The 12,351-nt window shown below is 33.3% G+C and overlaps 1 protein-coding gene across 3 annotated transcripts in view; it reads right to left on the bottom strand.

Moving 5' to 3' along the window:
• LOC134529172 (guanine nucleotide-binding protein G(I)/G(S)/G(T) subunit beta-1) overlaps nt 1-12,351 on the bottom strand; it is a 106,385-nt gene that overhangs the window by 80,011 nt on the left and 14,023 nt on the right. Inside the window, exon 2 of one of the 3 annotated variants that reach the window (XM_063362993.1) lies at nt 2,342-2,448. The exons of the other annotated variants lie outside the window; for them this stretch is intronic. The gene's annotated coding sequence lies outside the window, so the exon portion shown is untranslated. The remainder of the gene's footprint in view (nt 1-2,341; nt 2,449-12,351) is intronic. 3 annotated transcript variants of the gene reach the window in all.

The raw sequence follows: 12,351 nt of genomic DNA on the forward strand, positions 1-12,351 counted from the left end.
ATTACAACAACAATTTCGGCAATAAAGGTTATTATTCTTGCATTTTAAATATCTGATTGCTAGTATAATTTCAAGTATTTATTCTTTTATTATTAAAATAAAAATGATTCAATTTTATTCATAAAGTATGCAATCATTTCATCAATGTTTTGTTATGAAGTTGTCATGTTAAACTATCGTCCGTAAACCGACTTTAAAGACAACCAATTTTTTATTAAATTAAAGTGTTTTTTGTATTCATATTTTACTACGGGTGCCCTAGGTGCCTTACAACAAACCCCCCCCCCCCCCTTTTTTTTTTTTTTAAATAATTATCCAATAGATAAGTAGTGGTAACACATGCGCCACATTTTGCTGTGTATTGAAATACTTTAAAAAGCAAAACTGCCTAACTACTCAGAGTCGTAAACATTAAGATTTCTAATAATAAAAACTACCTTTACACAAAACTGAACTCACAATTATTTGCCGCGTCTGTCCATCGGTCAATCACGTGACCTTCAGCCAATCAGATGACCCGGAATTCCCGTCCATCAAAAGATTGCCAAGCTTTAAATTCCGAGGACGGACGGATGAAATTACAATCTCAAATTTTTTTGCCATGTATTGCCGGCCAACTGTTATTACTGTAAAATTTTTAAAGTTTGTTTAGCTGCTTCCATAACATTCTTTTAACTTGCGTTTCAACACATTTTAAAGTTTGATATTTGAAAGAAAAAATGACCGAGACTAGTAAATTTCATTGTTCATGTACGGTTACCTCAAAAATAAATGTAAAAAAATTGTATGTCATTTTTCCCATTTATTTTATGAAGTATGGCTTCAAATAATTTTTTTTTTACTAGGATGATGGTCTCATCGAAAATGAGGTCATTAGAGACGGTAACACACAACGATGTAGAAATGGGATCTTGGGGAACGAAACAGCCTAGGCCTATTATGAGATAACACAAAACGACGTACAACTGGGGTATTGGATAAGGAATCGGCCGTGGTCTATTGTGATAATGTAACTCACAGCAATGTTTAACTGGGATATTGGGGAAGGAATCTGCTTTGGTCTATTGTGATAATGTAACTCACAGCAAAGGTTAACTGGGATATTGGGGAAGGAATCGGCCTTGGTCTATTGTGAGGAACCATCATAGCATTTTCCTGGAGACGTTTCAGTGACGTCATGTGCCTTTCGAGGGATCGGCTCTAATAAAATTTGTTTGACGCAAAATTCGATCATGTGTAAGGGCCTTCTAACGCACTCGGATAAATTCGGCTGACGGGCCTACATGCACAAGGACGAGTCCAGGAAGACTTTACGGGAGGGGCTATCGCACCAAGACGGATGCAGTTGCAAACCATGACAGTAAATACGCCAGAGATTGGCCATGGAACCTTTACGGAATTGACGGTCTCAAATACTTAAATTCTGTACTTTCATAAAACCTTTTCATGAAATACAAGTTCAAACCATTAATTTTAAGTATACCGTTTTATATAAATAAAAAAATATATAATTCGGGTTGGGAGGGTTTGTAACGCAGCAAATGGATGCGCGCGGTGGGCGTGGCTACCTGCCACGAGACGACCTGGAGGGAAAAGTTCACAAAATAAACTCTTACAACACTAATTATTGTTTGCATGATCAGTATGTCTAATAAATATCAACAGTACTTAATTAATCTACAAGAACGAGTTTTGAATAATTTTTATACCTCAAAGAAAGGAGAATATTAAAAAAAATATTTTGAACAATTTGAATAAATAAAAAAATGTATAACTTTAAAATTAATATTTTCCAAAGTTAATTTTGGTTATGTTCCAAGGTAATTTCGGGGGTCTCACAATTAAAGTTTCAAATTATTACCCACCAAATGTCAATTTAAGTAACAAAACTGTAATTTACTATTTGAAAAATTTCTTATTTCCTTTGTCACCAACTAATGTGTAATATTTCTTTAACAGCAACAGCATTGTTCATTATAAGTACCCAGCTTCACCGCTAAAGAAAAGGTAGCCACATTTTGTTGTCAGTAACTTACAAATGTTTTACTATAAAAGCATTACATGTTTTCTTGTGTAATTGCTTACCTTATTTATGCTACATGCCACCTTCTATTTATAAGAAGTCAAAGAAGTATTCATGATTTTAACACCATTTGTTTGTCTACTGCATACATTTTAAGGTCATATTTTACGACATTTTTTAATATCAACAAGGGTGTTTTGTCACGAGAGCAAGATTTTTTCCCCTTTTTATGGCCACTGAACACCCAAAACAAGAAAGTAGCCTTCTCTTTAAACATTTATTAGGTCAATCATAAGCAGTTGTAGAGTAATGACCTACCTTTCATAAGCAGCAATCTTTATCTAACAAGGGGAGGGCACAACAAACAGAGATTGGCTTCGAGATGAGGGTTAGCGTATATGTAGGATACAAAGAGGTTGTTGACCCTGTAAAATAAGAAAGCCAGTTCTTAGGAAAAAGTCTTCAAAGTATAAATTGCAGCTTTATTACCAAAATAAAATTAATTATATTGTTTATAACAAAATGTTTTATAATATAATTTTTGATTTCTTATTTTTAAATCATTAAATGATTATTAATGCAATTTTAATACCGGATAGTTTAATATTTTATTACTATGTTCAAAGGTGTAATGAATACAATTTGGGGTCACTGAAAATATATTCCATAAAATCAAAAAAATTTAACAAACAAAATATGTTGTCCTGCTTATTGTAAAACCGGCTCACTCACAAATTTCTGATGATTAACAATGAAAACGAAAATAAATATGATCACCCTGTTATTTACATTAGGAATGACCCAAAAGGTACAAAATTTGTCTCGAAAAAAGTTACACTTGATAAAGTCTTGGCTCCTGCAGAAACATTTTGAACACAAGAATCAAAATTAATACCAAATATTAATAAAGATTGCAGCATTAATAATAACAAAACAGGTATGTTAGGAAAATTAATTTTTTGCCCATTTTTAATGTTAATTATAATTTTTACACTTATCCATTCAATTTATGTAATGTCATTCCCTGTTTCCAGGATATCAGTACCAACCTATTTTTAATAGGACCCTTGCTAAAAAAGGAAGCAAAACATTTTTTATAAAACTGTAAAATATGAATAAAATAGCACAAAATGCTTTAGCTATGTGTTTAAAAGAATCAACCGGTAACTTAGGCTCTCAAATACAAAAAACCTTTGGATAAATATGCACAGAAATATAAAAATGTTATCACGAGTCTGGAAAATTTATGACAGGATTGTAGATGGACTTCCTTAAAAATTATTTAAAATAGGTGGAAAAAGACTAGTTTCTGTTAGTTCTGGACTCTTGGTGGTGGACAAACAAAGCCTGAATTATATGATGAAATTTACCAGGTTGATAAGCAATTGACAACTTGTACTATTAAAGTAATTCTTCCAAAATATATCTCTCTAGTTTACTTTTATAGACAAGCAAAAAATATAATAAAGAACACAGAATTTTGCATATTTGATTGAACATCCTCAAGAAATAAATTCTCGTGAAGACTATCAAAATAAAATCAACTGTTCATCATCAATTTTCAGTACGATGATTCAGCAAGCCTTCATACTGTCTGATGAACTAGAATTATTTTTTGAATGAAAATTAAGTTTGTTATTCAATAGATCTTTTAAAAAAGAATAGTTCATTGAAAACAACCTTCAATTATTATTTGTACACCATACCAATGTTTTTTCAATGTCTCGATTATCACCTTGCTGGTAGTTGTATGTAAATAAAAATTAATTATTTATCAAAATTTTGTCAATTTTATAAATAATAAAGATATACCGAGACAAAACTTTAAAATGAATATAGTAATTATATATTTAACTTCCAGAGTTAAAAATGCATTATGACTATATAACATTTAAAAATAAGAATTTGATAATTATCATAAAATATTTAACAATGAATAAAAATATTAATTTTATTTTAGTATTAAAAATAATGTTTCCTAATTTTTGCCAATTTTTAAGAAAAAGTTTTTAAAGTTTTAAGACCAACTATTGTACCTACCAGTATTTTGGTTCAGTGGAAAGCGGCACAGTGGCTTGGATAGTAGCGCTCTTTCCTATCACCTGGGCGGTCAAGTATTGATTTAAAATGCTGCAAATAGCATTTTTAACAAAAAAACACTGACCATTTACACATTTAATTTATTTTCTTATTAATAACATATCACGGATATAATTGCATACTTATTGCAGTTATACTTAAGGCATGTTGAAGGTGAAATATTAGTATGCAATGAAATGTAGAGGCACCATGCAATGGAAAATTAACAGGATTAGGTTCAACACGTATTTCATTTAGTCTATTTTTATTTAAACCCAAGATAGCATGTGGTTTATTTATAAATGGATGGAAAAAGTTCATGTAACAAATAAGAAAAATGCTTATACATACTTTTAACATTGAACTAATAGCTACAACTACTAATGCCTATTTTTTTTAAATTGTAAAATCAGCAAACAGTTTCTGCAATTTGGTTTTCTTCATGGTGTACTTATAATTTAATAGCCGAGAAAATTGTATCAGACTGTGCCTGATGACGGGTGCAGATGCCAGTTACCGAAACGTCGCAGCTGTTTTGTCGTAGGAAGTCGACTTTAATCATCTGTGCTGTTGTCGTTTTGTCGTCTAAGGTTGTTATTTTGTCTTTATTTACTGTACTTATTGAAAATTGTTCCTTGTTGTCAGGCCATTGTCTTTTGTCTGTGATGTAATTTTTTTCTGACTAAATTTCTTTCACATAATTCTGTTCTTTCTTGGCATTTAACATAAGCTAAGCTTTTTCTCTCTGTGTTTATGTATTAATTTTTGCTGTCCATTCTTGAGGTTATTCCATGATATCCAGAGTAAACCAGCAATGGCATATGTACATAAAATTTTGAATCACTCTTCCCCAGTGCAAGAATCTTCCAAAAAAATGGTAATATTATAAATACACAAGCCAAAAGAAGAAAACATTAAGAAAAGATGTTTAATAAAAGTTGCTTTCTTACATTATAAACTATATCCAGCCTTCCAGCTATATACAGTATCATACCCTATAAAGCATGTCTCTTCCATTCTTAGTGTATATCCCTGTTCTCTTTTCAAATTATAAAAAATAAAATTAAAAAAAAAAAAAAAAGAATGGACTCATCCTCAACAAGACAGCACATAATAACTAATAGTATAAACAGAAATCTAATTGTGGTCAGAATAACAATTTCACTGTTTTGCCACAAGCCCTAAGGCCTAGTAACCTATTCATTGCAGAAAACTAAAACAACAGTAAGAAGACTAGTGTTGTTTACAATTTGGCTCCTAAAAAATTATAATGGTTTGAACTTGAACCCTATATCTTCCTGCACAAAACACTATCATGCTTTTTATACCATAAGAACATAACAGTATCATGAAGTAATCACAGATATATTACTGTTATGATATACACATTAACATACCATCTAACTAATCTACCTAAAACTATTCCTCAATTTATACAAAAATAAGAAATCTGTGATGACTTTAAAAGATAAAAATTTGGAAAAAATATGCAAATTGAAATTTTCAATTCAGATACATCACTTTCTGGTAGTTTACTGTTTTAACAGTTGCTTAGGTTAGCTACATTTAAAATGGTAATTTATAACCAACAGTTAACACTATTTTACAGTATTTACAGGAAATAAATAACCTAACCAATCACCCACAGTATTTTAAAGTATTTCAAATGTACCTAACCTAGCTTAACCTGTAATGAGTCTCAAGGCTAGCTTAATAGTCTGAATGTTACATACATATATAAACACTTGGATACATTTTAAGTGCAGAAAATATTGTGAGTATAGATATGATCTGAGTGAAATAACGACTCTGAGAGCATTTACTGATTTTAACTGTTTTTAGTCTCTAACAGAAACTTCACACAACACAATGGTGGACATCTTCCGACCAAGAAAGCTCTACATGATAAAAGACTTTTATAAATAAACTTTACTTGCTCATGGCTCGGAACTGATATTTACTGAGAATCCGATGTTACTTCTGATGTAAAATCCTGCTGTCATAGTACAAATGGCCAAGAGACTACTGTCCTCTCTGCATGGCTACCAATCATTAAAAAACGGCTGCACCTGGCCCTATGCTGCTGGCTATGGTCAAAATCTTTGAACTGCAAAAATAATGTTCCTTGGCAGGGCCAAACCACAGGCGTGAAATTGTATGCAACTCATATTTAAAATACTGTATTCGAGTAACACCCAAAACACGACTTTTTTTTGTGGATTTTCAAGCGATGACTAAACAACGGCGACTGAAAATTCCACCTTATTCCCAGAGAAAGGAGTTGGAATTGTAGGCCAATCACAGCGTACCTAACAATTCCCGCCAATAACAAGACACTTTACATTACTGAAAACGCATGAGCACAAGCAGTTAAAGAAAGCACAAAGACACAATGCCAGCATAAAGGCCATTGCCATGGGTAAAAAAAGGCACAGGACTCTACTTGCAGCCTCACAAAGTATGTTGAAGCATGAGAAAGAAACGAGTGAAAAAATACTAAGTTTTCTGTAGAAAATCAGCTTACCAATATAGATTTAATTAGGTATGACCGCATGCAGTCTTCACCCACGGGACTAATGATATGATTTCTATTTCCATGCAAAAAGTACACCTGCCTCTCTCTGTCTCGCTATAACACTGATGAACTTACAAAATTATTGCATCCTCTCACTTCCAGACAAAGAAGAATAGCAAACCATGTCTAAAAATACATGAAAACTCATGAAAAATTAACTAAGCAAAAAATTAAAAAAGGGAAAACTAATCTTCAGCGACTTTACCGTATCAAATTAAGTAAATCAACTGATATACTTAAAAACAGGAACTAATGTAACATACGATCATTAAAACACATCACTAGCACATAACCTCTCAAACTAATGAACAGCTGTTATGTACATGATACCACGAAACCTAACAGGTTGATACCTCAGTACAATAGTGTTACCACTCAAAATGTGAGATTTTTCAGTAAACTCTGTTGTTTCTTCAACTGGATACTATTATATGTTCACAGTTAGGATATTATAAAAATTATTTCGCAAAGTTACATTTTTATTTAACATATGATCATAAAATTATATTACAATTGTTGCAAACACCTTTTACTTTAATTTTTTTGAGATGCAACAGTTTAGCGTACCTAACACCTTATAGCAGACAATTAAACAGCATTCTTGTCAGTAAATTCACCCTCTAATTTTCAACATTCGTTTTGTCAAAATATGTCGCCACCATTGTGTAGAGTTTGGAGTCGGAATAATTTGTACCTTCCATTGCTAAAGCAAAAGGTCCCGTTTACAAATGGTTCACAATAACCCCTCTTGAATCATTAGCCATTTCTTTGATGTTGGTTGTTTTTTGTCAGACCACATGCATATTATAGTGCTTCTTCTGATATTGAAAACATTTTTCTAAACAAGGATCCAGCTTGGTTGGCTGTGCTTAAAGGAATGTTATGTTCGAGAAGGAAGTATGGCTCTAGTGATTTGAGCCTTCAGTTGCAATATTTCTTAAGAAGCCACTAATTTTCTTGCTGGTTTCTGCACACTCCACATTGTTCGCATGTTTAACTGATTTCACGCTAAGTAAAATATTACTTCTACCAATGTGAGAAATGTTAAGAACAGCGACAAATAACACAGAATGGATATGCGGATCCTTTGTCCGACTTAAATAAACGGGGGCACTTACGAATATTCTTTAAGAAAACACTGTCCATGTTTTTTTTTTGGGTGCTAATTGTGATAAATACAACACAATTCTCATATTTATATATACACATAAATGGCAACTAACTGTTAAATCAACACCTTGGACTATACGACACGTGAACAAAGAAAACAACTGATCTCATCAATCAATCGATTCAAATACAATATTGGGACACTTTCACTACTCGTAAAAACATTTGTCTGCACATGTATATCTTGTGCAAAGTGGAAAAATTCGTTAAGCCCTTTATAACTTTTGTAAAATATATAAGCATGATATTTTCATAAATTTTAAGAAATAATCACGAAAGTTGACTAGTATGATATGTTAATACCATACTTACATCAGAAAACCAAAATATAATTCATGTTTGATTTTTAACCTGCATTGCCTGAAGAATTCACATTACCAGATCCCAACAATTTTCATAAGAAATTATTTTTTTGCAGTTTAATATTAGTAGCATTATAGAAAGAAAAAAGTAACAGAAACAGAAAAAATCCAAAATATTATGTAAACACATTGCACACAAGAGAATTTCTCAACAGTTTTACTATACAGTATCGCAACACACTTGTTTTACATCTTGTGGTTGATCTTTAGATTTTAAATTTCTATTGAAGACCCAGTGAACACTCAGAATAACAATCATGACAACAAAAGATCATTTATCTCTTAGAATACACTTTAAGAGGAGAATTGTAGGTTTGTTTCAGTTAAAAGTGTGAAGGTGTACCCTTTGGCGAGTTCTTAAACTGACATACTTGTTCGCTTTTTAGGCACAGATTGTTTTGTAAAAGAACTTAAAAGGTTCACACTTTACAACATGTAATACTTTTATATCTGCCCACACAACTTTGTCAGCATCTTCATTCACAATGTAGTTTCTTCCTACACTGTCCGCCAGTGATAATGAAATCAAAGCCAAGATCATTTCTACTACTTTCTAAGGCTTTTCAATTTTCCTAGCTAATTTAATCACAGGAACACACTGAGATGGATGACTTATACATCGTTCTTTCAAAAGTCTCTTCTCTCTTTCTGTTTTAGCATTTACTGAGTCATTTTCATTTTATGTGTGTTTCCTTTGATGAAATATTTTTGTATTTTGAATTCAATTCCATCAATAAACTTCATTATTTTAAATTTAGCCAATACAGTTGTCAGCATAAATAAAATAATCTTTAAATTTAAGTAATTTGCTCAACAGTGATAGAATCAACAACAACTCTGTATAACATAATTTTATTAGTAAACTTAAAACAAGAATTAAGAAAGAAAAAAAAAACAATTTTAATGAAAAAGCATGGGGTGCTTGATATCAGTTGTCTTAAATTTTCTACCACTAATAGTTATTCTTTAGGACAGAGTCATTATGAAAATGAAACAAGAGAGCACCCCATGCATTTTATCATTGAAATTAATTGTTTTGTCTATTACTTGATTTTTATTTTAAGCTTATTAAAATTTTTTATGAATTCCTCGAAATGCACCACAAAATCAATCTTCAAAGCTCCTCCCCTGAGAGGCCCGATTCCGATTGTACGCAAAGACCTCGGAAGCAAGCCAAAATCAATGTACTTAAAGTTTCCTGACTTTTGAAAAATCAGGGGCAAATGACCACCTCTCGAGGGGGCGCGGGAAGGGATGCAGTCGAACCCCAGTCACATAATAGATTTTGAAATTTCAGAAATTTTGGTGGTTGTTTGTGATGGGGGAGGAGAAGGGGGGGGGGGGGGAAGGCAGTCGACCCCTGGACAAATTTTCCACCATGCCTCGGCCTCATGATTACACAAAGGCATTGTTATTGCACATCGCTCGAAAGAAGTGGGTTTTCACCCCTATGACCCACCCCCTTCCCTAATGCTTCGGGTCATAGTCATGAAATTATTGTATTGTAATTCGGATTACACACACTTCAAAGTTTCAAATTGATACAACAATTATAAGTAGGTTAAAATCAAATTCAAGATTTGATTGCATACTTGTTACAAGTGAAGCTAAAAGCATGTTAAAAAATAAGCTGCTTCTACCCTGATTCCTAAATTGCTTTGATAAATTTCAGGAGACAGCTGCAAATTTTGTTATCACTTCTCTTAGCTTCATGTTAATAAAAACATTTTAGTAACAACATCAAAAATGAAGAAACTGCAGCACAATAGTTTTCTCTTATAAAACAAGGATGGATACTCTCCACAATGAACTAATAACTGCTTTAAGTCAAAACAGCAAACACTGTTTCAGGACAGTCCTATTTTGCTTTAATACATTACAATCTATTTATTACCATTTCTGTCTGTAATTTGTACATAAACTGCACTGATTTTTTTTTTTGCTAATGAAAGGATATATTCTGTGTATAAAACATAGAATTTTTTTTTGAAAATCGCTTTCCTGTTTCTAAACATTCCAGTTTACATAACTCATACATAACAGAAATGTTTAAATTACCATCTGGGTCCCCAAAAATTTTTAAAATGCATTTATGATTAAATATGATAAACTACTTCTCAGTAACAAGATATGTGAGCTTATCAATAAAATAATACAATTTTTTTATCCAACTTATCAGAGCCCTTTAAGTAGTGACTGTCACCTTTCAAAATTTATGTGAACTAAAACGTTCAAATAATAAAATTTTTACACATATATTTTTTAACAAAGCATTTGACTAAATATCATGTATGAAAATAATTTCAAGACAATTTTTTTTAATAAAAGAGTACAAAAAAATTATGTCCCAAGATATTATACCACCTTGGTGCAACACCTGTCATTAGTTAAAATTAACTAAGTTTTACCTTTGAATATATATACTGTATAGAAGTCGCCAGCCCAGGTTAACATTTCTAATACGGTTTTGAGGTAGTTGGTTAATTCACCGCCGCAATCGCCACCATCTCTAGGGCATCGACTTGTAGTGGTCCCTAGCGGACAAGTGTCGAACTCTTCAAGCACCCCTTCCCCCTCCTGTTGAACGACGTTGAGCTGCAGTGAATGATGGTGAGGGGTGCGGGGAATGACAGCGGGCGACAGCGCTGCGCTCTAACGTGTAAATAACAACTAAGACGATACAGGGCGTTACGGCAGCGCACTGCAGCGGTGAAGTTCCCAAGCTGCTCGTCATACGCTTCTGAAAGACGTAGAGTAAATCCTATCCACTCGCGACTTCTATACAGTATATATATTCAAAGGTTTTACAAAGTAGGGAAACAATATAGCTATGCTTTACACTATACACAAAATTTCCTTCTTCAGTAGGGTATGTGTGCTTGTTGATTTCAATAATTTTGTTAACTATCATAGTTACCATTACAGACATGCATTTATTGATTTTGCGATAACGCACATGTTTATGCAAAATCAATTTTTTTTAAATTAAAAACAAATTTTTTAAACTAAAAAAAACCTAAGAATCAACTTCCAAAAAACATGGAATACAGCAAAACTAATGATTAAAAATAAACACACATTGATTTATGATAGTTTTGGTCCAAAAATTGGTTTTTAACTCTAGTCTGTATCATTTGTTATAAACATGACCCAGTCACTAAATATAATGAATGTGGTTTGATACTAAAATATTAGAATGCATGCAGCCAGATTCTGAAAGTTACACAATTGATAGTTTAGTAGATATTTTAAGTTCTATATGCAGTGATTTGTTTATGATGTGTAACTGTCTGACTAACAAATGTATATGCTGTTTGTGTGTTTAAGATTTTTGTTACACATATAAATAATTGCAATTATGGTAGCTGTATTAAACCTAGCTAGATAGATGGTGGTTGGTTCAGTGTATTTTAGATGGCACCACAGGGTACAAGCAGCTTTGTACTATTCATATTGTATTGAATATTATGGGGAAAACTGTGTTCGTAAGGGATAGTCAAATTAAGGTTTATTTTTTACTAGTAATTACATTTATAATAAATAATTGTACTTAAAAATGTGTGATCACCAATCACTTACACTTAAAAATTTTATTCGCAAGTCACTTAATGTCAAGTTCCACAGTTCGCACTGCTCACTGGAGCTACGCTCGACAGTGATTAGACCCTTACCTCGCGCCTGTCCTCACACAGCTTTACGCCACTCGGTCGCACTCTCACGGTCCCGTCACTCCTCCTCGTGCCGCTCTCGAGAGGGGTCTCTCACCCTTTTTGCCGAGTCGCACTTCCGTTCACTCGCAGAACTCTTCGAACTCTCTGCACTTGCTTGCAACTCCCGCCAAAGCCTGCATCGCTGCTTATATACCTGTGGCGCCCTTCTCGAACAGACGAGAGGGGCTGCGACGAGAATCCTGAGCCGTCCCGATGCCCGAAACATCGAGAAAGGCGGTCTGTATTCGCGCCACTCCACACGGCGGCCTCGGCAAACCCGCAGAATTCCCAGGCCACTTAAAGTGTGACAATAGTCTGAGGCGGGATGGTGAGTGGGGAGCAGAGGGGGTTGGTTAGCCAGACCCTTGTAATCGGCCGGGCACATGTGGTATGCATGACGTCAGCACCTGTGCAGGGCCGCATGCCAGACTC

Source organism: Bacillus rossius, chromosome 2 (genome assembly GCF_032445375.1).
Source record: "Bacillus rossius redtenbacheri isolate Brsri chromosome 2, Brsri_v3, whole genome shotgun sequence".
NCBI lineage: Eukaryota > Metazoa > Arthropoda > Insecta > Phasmatodea > Bacillidae > Bacillus > Bacillus rossius.